The sequence below is a fragment of the Choloepus didactylus genome, chromosome X (genome assembly GCF_015220235.1).
Source record: "Choloepus didactylus isolate mChoDid1 chromosome X, mChoDid1.pri, whole genome shotgun sequence".
In the NCBI taxonomy this organism is placed as follows: domain Eukaryota; kingdom Metazoa; phylum Chordata; class Mammalia; order Pilosa; family Megalonychidae; genus Choloepus; species Choloepus didactylus.
Window position 1 is genome coordinate 87,716,672 of NC_051334.1, and position 9,434 is coordinate 87,726,105.

The following is a 9,434-nucleotide window of genomic DNA, read 5'->3' on the forward strand; positions in this document are numbered from 1 at the left end:
CATCAATACTAAAAAAAAATGTAATGCAAATCACAGATTAAAATATCTGCACTTTTTGGGATATTCACTTTTTTTTTTCCTTTTTTCTATTCATTTGGTACATTAAATTGATTTGTGTGTGTTGACCTACCCTTGCATTCCTGGAATGAATCTTATTTGCTCATAGCAAATAATATTTTTGATGTGCTGTTTGATTCTGTTTACCAATAATTTCTTTATGAGTTTTGCATCTGTGTTCCTGGGTGAGGTTGGTCTGTTCTTTTCTTGTGAGGTCTTTCTCAGTCTTTGGTGTCGGGCAACGCTGGCCTCATAGAATGAATCAGGAAGTGTTCCTGCCTCATGAATTTTATGGACGATAGTTTAAAAGACTTCATGCTAATTTACCAGTGAGGCCATCATGACCTGCACTTCTCCTTGTTTATATGTTATTGGTTATTTGTCAATCTATGTACTTGTTATAAGGTTTTTCTATTTCTACTTGAGTCAATTTCATGATTTGTGAATTTGTACAAATTTTTCCAGTTCATCTAGATTATCTAATGTGTTGGCAAACAATTGTTCTTGGTATTCTTTTATTATCCTTTTTATTTCTGTAAGTTCAGTAGGAATATAAACATCTTCATTTCTGAATTTGGATATTTATATCTTTTCTTTTGATTTTTGTCAATCTAGTTAAGATGTGTGCATTGTATTGATTTTTTCAAAGAATTAAACATTTTTTATTCTCTCAAAAATTTGTGGAATGTTTATAAAAACATTATTTTATTTTCCAAATTGGCAATAAACATCAAATTACAATTTTCAAAAAGAAAGTAAAGGCAGATCAGAAGGCAGAGACATTTAATGATGTGGTAATAAATGCTTAACAACTAGCTCAAAACAAGCAAATACCTGATGGCATAAATAACCTCTCCATGACCAGTTTGAAGTTATCAATTTTACAACACTGAACGCAGAATTGAGAAAAGGTGTGCACAATCAGCTTTCCTTAGCTACTGTCAGCTGACTTCAGCTAATGCTAGATAATTCTGAGGTACAACCAATAGAAGGTGGAGGGTGATGGAATGCAAGGTACGAGGGTAAAAGTTATATATGAATCCCAGATTCCCAACTTGGGAAATTGAATATGTCAATGTATTATGGCCTGTTTTATTCTCAGATGGGTTTGCTCTGTCCTGGAATAAAATAATAATGCCTACTAAAAGAAAACTTAGAAGCAAAAAAAAAAAAAAAAAAAAAAACAAAAAAAAAAAAACAAAAAAGAAAACAGTAAATAGTGAGATTTTTCTCTACACTATACACATTATAAGGTATTTGGAAGATTTTACTACTTTGAGAACCTCTGAATGCTATGCAAAACTATGAAATGTTTCCCAGCCAGTGTTGCAGGGGCTCAAGTTTTAAAGGTAGTGATGGGGAATCTGCTTTTGTTTCCATTTCTTGAGATACTTACAGGGAGGGTCATGGTAAATGGAGCACAGATGTGCTTATTTGTTGGTCTGTCTTATTCACTTGGCTTATCACTCAGCTGAGAACTGAGCCACTGTGAAGTTTTATTGATAAATACATAATTTTACATCATTTTAATGGTTAATCATATATTGTTATATTTATATTCATAATGGATTGTTGGTTAAAACCCTAGAAACAAAAGAAGTATTAAAGATAATGTACAAGACATCAATGAAGCTCATAAATATAATAATTATTTAAGTTGCTCTCAGGGTGATCTCAGATCCATCAGATACTCATCAAATCAAATTCTTAAACAGCATATCAAAGTATAATGATTGCTTCAAAAATCAAAGTTCACTGTAGAAACAGCATGATGATTACAGCCACCATGACTTTTCTCTTACTGGACATGACTACTTAAGTGATGTGTTATTTGCAAAGAGTGTTTCAACCCCTATTATTTAATTATTGATAAACAAAACACAGGCATAAAAACAAAGTGGTTCATTTTCTCTTATGTGGAAAATGCAAGAATTCCAAACACCAATTTGCATAATCATTTATTAAATTCTTTTATTATTAGAGAAGTTGGGAGTTCACAAAACAATCATGCATAAAATACATGATTTCCATACACCACCCCACCACCAACCCCTTGAGTTGGTGTGGAACATTTGTTACAATTGATGATAGCTCATTTTTTCATACCAAACATGTTCATGAAATAGAAATTATTCTACTATACAATTATTTAACAGTCTTCATTGAATATCATTTTCTAGTATTTTTTGTTCTGACTGAGATTTTGATTAATCACTCAACTGTGGCTTACTAATGTAGGATAAAATTCAGCTGTTATTCATGATATTCTTGGAGGAAACAAATCTTTGTTCCCAAGTTTAAATGTATCTGATCACATAACCATCTATTTAACAAAAAACATTTTTATTGGGAAATATAACATATATGCAGAAAAGTGATTCATTTAAAAGCAGAGTTTAACAAGTAGTTATAGAGCAAATTTCAAAGTATACTATGGGTTACAGTCCCACAATACCAGGTATTTCTTTCTGGCTGTTCTAATATACTAGAAGCTAAAATGAAACATCAGTTGTCATAATCATTTGTTAAATCCTAACTTCTCTATTACAACTCTCTCTCTCATTTGATCATTCTCTTATTCTTCAGGGATATTTGGGCAATGACCATTCTAACTTTCTCATGTTGAAAAGGGGTGTCAACATTATGGGGTAGGGGGATGCAACTGGTTGATGTTCTGAGAATGGTACCTCTATGTTTCAGGGATTCTCTGGCATAGGAAAAATCTGGAGGTCTTAAGTTTCTGAAAAAAATAAACTTAATAAGTAAAACTTTTATAGAGCCTTAGATAAAGTTCTAGGTTTTCTTTAGGGTTTACAAGAATACTGTTGGTTGTGGCTTGACATACCAGATAGCACATTTTTAGTAATCATACTATATTTTAACAATAGTTACCTTTGTTATAATTGATGAAAGATTATTAAAATAGTTGTTTCCATAATCCATTATTTACATTAGGTATGTTTTTTTAGCATACACCACCCTATTATAACCACCTTGTATTATTATCTTACATTTGCTATAATTCATGAAGAAACCTTTTTATACTTTTACTATTAACTATTGTCCATCATCTACAATAGGGTTCCCTGTATTGTACATACCTATATTTTACCTTTTGATTTTTATTCTAGTAATATATACAACCTAAACTTTCCCCTCTTAATCACTTTAACCTATATATTTCAGTGCTGTTTATTACACTCACAATAATGTGCTACCATCACCACCATTGTTTCCAAACCTGTACCATTAGCCTAAATAGAAATTCTGTACAAGTTAAGCAAATTCTGTACAAGTTAACCACAATCTATATCCTGGTAAACTATATTCTAGATTCTAACAGTATGATTTTACTTATTATATTTACCACATTTTGTTTATCCATTCTTCAGTTGATGGACACTTATATTGCTTCTTTCTTTTGGCAATTGTGAATAATGACACTATGAACATCATTGTGCAAATGTATGTTCATGTCTCCACTTTCAGTTCTCTTGGGTATATACCTTGTAGTGGGATTGCTGGATCAAAAGGTAATTCTATACTTAACTTGCTGAGGAACTGCCAAACTGTTGTCCACAGTGGCTTCACCATTTTACATTCCCACCAACAGTGAATGAGTGTTCATATTTCTCCATATCCCCTCTGACACTTTTAGTTTCCTGGGTTTCTTAAAATAGTGACCATTCTAGTATGTGTGAACTGATATCTCATTGTGGTTTTGGTTTGCATTACCCTATTGGCTGGTGATATTGAACATCTTTTCATGTGTTTTTTACCCATTCGTGTTTCCTCTTTGGAGTAATGTCTATTCAAGTCTCTTTCCCATTTTGTAATTGGGTTGTTTGTCTTTTTATTGAGTTGTAGGATTTCTTTATATATTCTGGATACCAAACCATTATTGGATATGTGGTTTCCAAATATTTTCTCCCATTGAGTAGGTACTCTCTTCCCTTTTGTGACAAAGTCCTTTGATACAATTTTTTTTTTTAATTTAGAGGAGTTCCCATTTATCTATTTTTTCTTTTATGGCTTGTGTTTTTGGTGTAAAGCTTAAGAAATCATGGCCTAACACAAGACCCTGAAGATGCTTCTCTACATTTTCTTCTAGGGGTTTCATAGTCCTGGCTCTTATGGGATCTTTGTCCCATTTTGAGTCAATTTTTGTATGTGGTATAAGGGTCCTCTTTTATAATTTTTCATATGGATATCAGGTTCTCCCATCAGCATTTGTTGAGGACATTATTCTTTCCAAATTGTGTGGACTTAGCAGCCTTGTCAAGATCAATTGGCCAAAGGTGTGAGGGTCTATTTCTGAACACTCCATTCAATTCCATTGGTATATATATATTTGTACCAGAACCATGCTGTTTTGACCACTGTAGCTTTTTAATATGCTTTAAAGTTGGCAAGTGTGAGTCATCCAACTTCTTTCTCTTTTTCCAAGATGTTATGGGCTATTTGGGACAATTACTCTCCCAAATTAATTTAATAATTGCCTTTTCCATTTCTGCAAAATAGGCTGTGGGATTTTCATTGGGATTGCATTGAATCTGTAAATGTTTGAGTAGAATTAACATCTTAATGATATTTATTCTTCTAATCTGTGAACACAGAATGCACTTCCATTTATTTAGGTCATCTTTAATTACTTTTAGCAATGCTTCATAATTTTCCATGTACAAGTCCTTTACATCTTTGGTTAAATTTGTACCCAGGTATTTGATTATTTAGTTGCTATTGCAAATGAATTTTTTTTCTTGATTTCCTCCTCAGCTTGCTCATTACAAGTGTACAGAAACACTACTTATTTTTTCATGTTGATCTTGTACCCTACCACATTGCTGAACTCAATTATTAGGTCTAGTAGCTTTGTTGTAGATTTTTCAAGACTTTCTGTATATAGGATCATGTCATCTGCAAACAGGGAAAGTTTTACTTCTTCCCTTCCAATCTTGTTGCAATTTATTTCTTTTACTTGCCTAATTACTCTTGCTAGAACATCCAGTACTATGTTGAATAACAGTGGGGATATTTGGCATCCCTGTCTTGTTCTAGATCTTAGAGGGAATGCTTTCAGTCTTTCAACATTAACTAGGAAGTTAGCTGCGGGCTTTTCACATATGACCTTTATCATGTTAAGGAAGTTTCCTTCTGTTCCTAGTGTACTTAATGTTTTTGTCAAGAAAGTGCACTGTATTTTGTCAAATGCTTTTTCTGCATAAGTTAAAATGATCATGTGTTTTTCCCCTTCATTCTGTTAATGTAGTGTATTACATTAATTGATTTTCTTATATTGAACAACCCTTGCTTGGGATAAAACACACTTGATCATGATGTATAATTATTTTGATGTGCTGTTGGATTCAATTTGAAAGTATTTTGTTGAGGATTTTTGCAGTTATATTTATTAAAGGATTGGTCTATAATTTTCTTTCCTTGTAGTATCTTTTTCTGGCTTTGGTATTAGGGTAATGTTTGCCTCATAGAATGAGTTAGGTAGTGTTCCTTCCTCTTCAATATTTTGGCAGAGTTTGAGCAAGATTAGCATTTATTCTTCTTGGAATTATTGATAGAATTCCTCTCTGACACCATATGGTCCTGGGCTTTTCTTTATTTGGAGGTTTTTGATGACTGATTCCATCTCTTGGCTTATAATTGGTCTGTTGAGGTATTCTATTTCTTTTAGAGTCAGTCTAGGTCATTGTGTGCTTCTAGGAATTTGTCCATTTCATTAGATTTTCAAATTCATTGGCATACAGTTGTACATAGTATCCTCTTTGATCCTTTCTATTTCCATGGGGTCAGTACTAATGACCCCCTCTCATTTCTGATTTTATTTGCATCTTCTCTCTGTTTTTCTTTTTCATTCTAGCAAAGGTTTTATCAATTTTATTGATCTTTTCAAAGAACCAACTTTTTGTCTTGTTAATTCACTATTATTTTTTATTTTTTATATCATTTACTTCCGCTTAATCTTTTTTATTCCTTTTCTTCTGCTTCCTTTGGGGTTAATTTGCAGTTCTTTTTCTATTTCCTCCAGGTGTAGTTAGGTCTTTTATTTTAACTCTTTCTTATTTTTTACTGTAAGAGTTTAGGGCTATAAATTTTCCTCTTAGCATTCCATAAGTTTTGACATGTTGTGTTCTTATTTCCATACATTTCAAGATATTTGCTGATTTCCCTTGCAGTTTCTTTCACGACCTACTGATTATTCAAGAGAGTGTTATTTAACGTCCATATATTTGTGGACTTTCCAGTTCTCTGCCTGCTGACATTTTCCACTGTCATCTCATGCTTTGAGAAAATGCCTGTATTATTTCAATCTTTCTAAATTTATTAAGATTTGTTTTGTTACCAAACATGTAGTCTATCATAGAGAATGACTGTGTGCAGTTGAGAAGAATGTATCTCCTGTTGATTTGGGGTGCAATTCTATGTATATGTCTAAGTCTACTTCATTTATTGTATTATTCATGTTCTCTGTTTACTTATTGATATTCTGCCCAGATGTTTTATTGATTAATGGGAGTGGTGTATTGAAGTCTCCAACTATTATGGTAGAGGTTTCTATTTATCCATTCAGTTTTGTCAGTGTTTATCTCATGCATTTTTGGGCACCATGGTTAAATGAATAAATATTTATGATTATTATTTCCTCTTGGTAGATTGATCCTTTTCTTAATATATAGTGTCCATTGTCTCTTTTTTAAAAATTCAGTTTTATTGAGATATATTCACATACCATACAATCATCCATGGTGTACAATCAATTGTTCACAGTACCATCATATAGTGGTGCATTCATCACTACAAACAATTTTTGAACCTTTTCCTTACACCTAAAAGAATAAAGATAAAATGAAAAAAGAACACAAATCATTCCATCCCCCATTCCACCATATTTTTATTTTAGTTTTTGTCCCCTTTTTTCCATTCATACACCCATACACTGGATAAAGGGAGTGTGAGCCACAAGGTTTTCACAATCACACAGTCACATCATGTAAGCTACATAGATATAAAATCATCTTCAAGAATCAAAGCTATTGGGTTGCAGTTTGGCAGTTTCAGGTATTTCCTTCTAGCTATTCCAATACATTAAAACCTAAACAGGGATATCTATATAGTGCATAAGAACACCCTCCATAGTGACCTCCCAACTGCATTTGAAATCTCTCAGCCACTGAAAATTTATTTTGGTTCATTTTTCTTCCCCCTTTTGGTCAAGAAGATTTCCTTAATCTCATGATGCCAGGTCCAGGATCATTCCTGGGAGTCATCTCCTGTGTTGCCAGGGAGATTTACACCCCTGGGAGTCAGGTCCCACATAGGGGAGATAGCAGGGTGTTCATCTGCTGAGTTGGCTTAGCTAGAGAGAGAGGGTCACATCTGAGCAAAAAGAGGTTCTCTGGGGGAGAAACTTAGGCACAATCATAAGTAGGCTTAGCCTCTCTTTTGCAGTAACAAGCCTCATAAGGGCAAGCCCCAAGATCAAGGGCCTGGCATACAAAATTGTCAGTCCTCAACGTTTGTGACAATATCAGCAATAACCCAGATGGGGACACCTAACATTTCTGCATTTTTCCCCAATTCCTCTGGAGGCCTGCAAATGTGTTTGTATTCTCTGCCCAAAGAACTTTGGGATGTATCACTATTTCACACTAACCTGCACAAACCTACCAGATCTCCCTTTGTATTCAAAGTTCCATGTAATTATGGTGTTTGAATAAACTGACTGTACAAGTTAAATTATTTAGTGTGATGTAGAAGATATATATCCTGTACCAAATGAACATCTCTTCCCTTGGTCTCACACAGAAGTTGAAGTTTTAAAACACAGTCAAACTCATCCTTTACTCTTTGGCCTAATTTGCCTTAGTACTAACCTGATCTGTTTCACTCATATCTATAATTGAAATCTGGACTCTTTTTCAACTTTTTTAACAGTTGTGGTATGAACTAATACTGACATTCATAGCTGCTGAGATCTAGCTCTGAGTTTCAGGTGTCACACAGATACCCAATGTTCCAGAGACCAAACAGGTTATACACAAAGAGACCAGCATCTCAGAATTTGGAGATAGCTGTTACAATTCAGGAATAGATATGACTACTATAAGATCTTACAATCTAGGGACCATTAATTACAATGATCATTCCCCTGATAAGCTGTGCTCTATGATTCAATTCTTAGAGTTTACACATTGTAGTAATCCATATTGCTGAGGCATTATAATGTTTGTCTTTTCATTTCTGACATACTTCACTCAAAATGCTGTCCAGAAGATCCACTCACTTCATTGCATGTCTTACAGTTTCATTCCTTCTCACAGTTGCTCAGTGCTCCATTGTATGCATACACCCCAGTTAACCATTCTGTTCATCAATTGATGTACCTTTAGGCCACCTCCACCCATTGCAGATCATAAATACTGCCTCCATAAATACCAGTGAGCAAATGTACATTCATGTCCCTGCTTTCAGAACTTCCAAGTATATACCCCATAATGAGGTTGCAGGACCTTATGGCACCCAAATACTTAGCTTCCTGTGGAACCACCAGCTGTCCTCCAGATAGGCTACACCATTCTACTACTCCAGGAACAGTATATAGGTTCATCCCTCTCTCCATGTTGTCTCCAGCACTTTTATCTCTATTTATATTTTTGATACAGGTTTATAGATAGATTCACATATCATACAATCATCCATAGGGTGCAATCAATTGCCCACAGTATCATCATATAGTTGTGCATTCATCACCACAATCAGCACTTGAACATATTCATTACTATGAAAAACACTTTTGTTAAAGAATAATAAAAAAGATAATAAAAATGCCATAAAATACAATATAATAAGGTCAGACAATACCACCACTACCAAGAAACCCCATCCCTCCCTTATATCCCCCTCTCAGACACATTTCGCTTTGGTATATTGCCTTTGTTACATTTAATGGAAGCATATTACAATGTTACTGTTCACCATGGACTCCAGTTTGCTTTGATTATATTTTTCTCTAATGCCATCCTTTTTGCAACACTTTGCAAGGTTGACATTTATTTGTTATCTCATGTGTAAAAACATTTTTATATTTGTACATTTAGTCACAATCACTGGCTATCTAGGTTTCACTAAGTTATACAGTCCCAGTCTTTATCATCTATCTTTACTTCTGGTGTCAGACATGCCCCTAGTCTTCCTCTTTCAGCTTTACTCACAAATATCTTCATTCAGTGGGCTTACAATATTGTGCTACAATCACACAGAATTATGCTATCCATTTCTGGATCTATACAATCAATCTTATTGAACATTCTATACTCCTTCAGCAGAGAATGCCTGATCTCTACCCTCTTTGTATCTCCTGA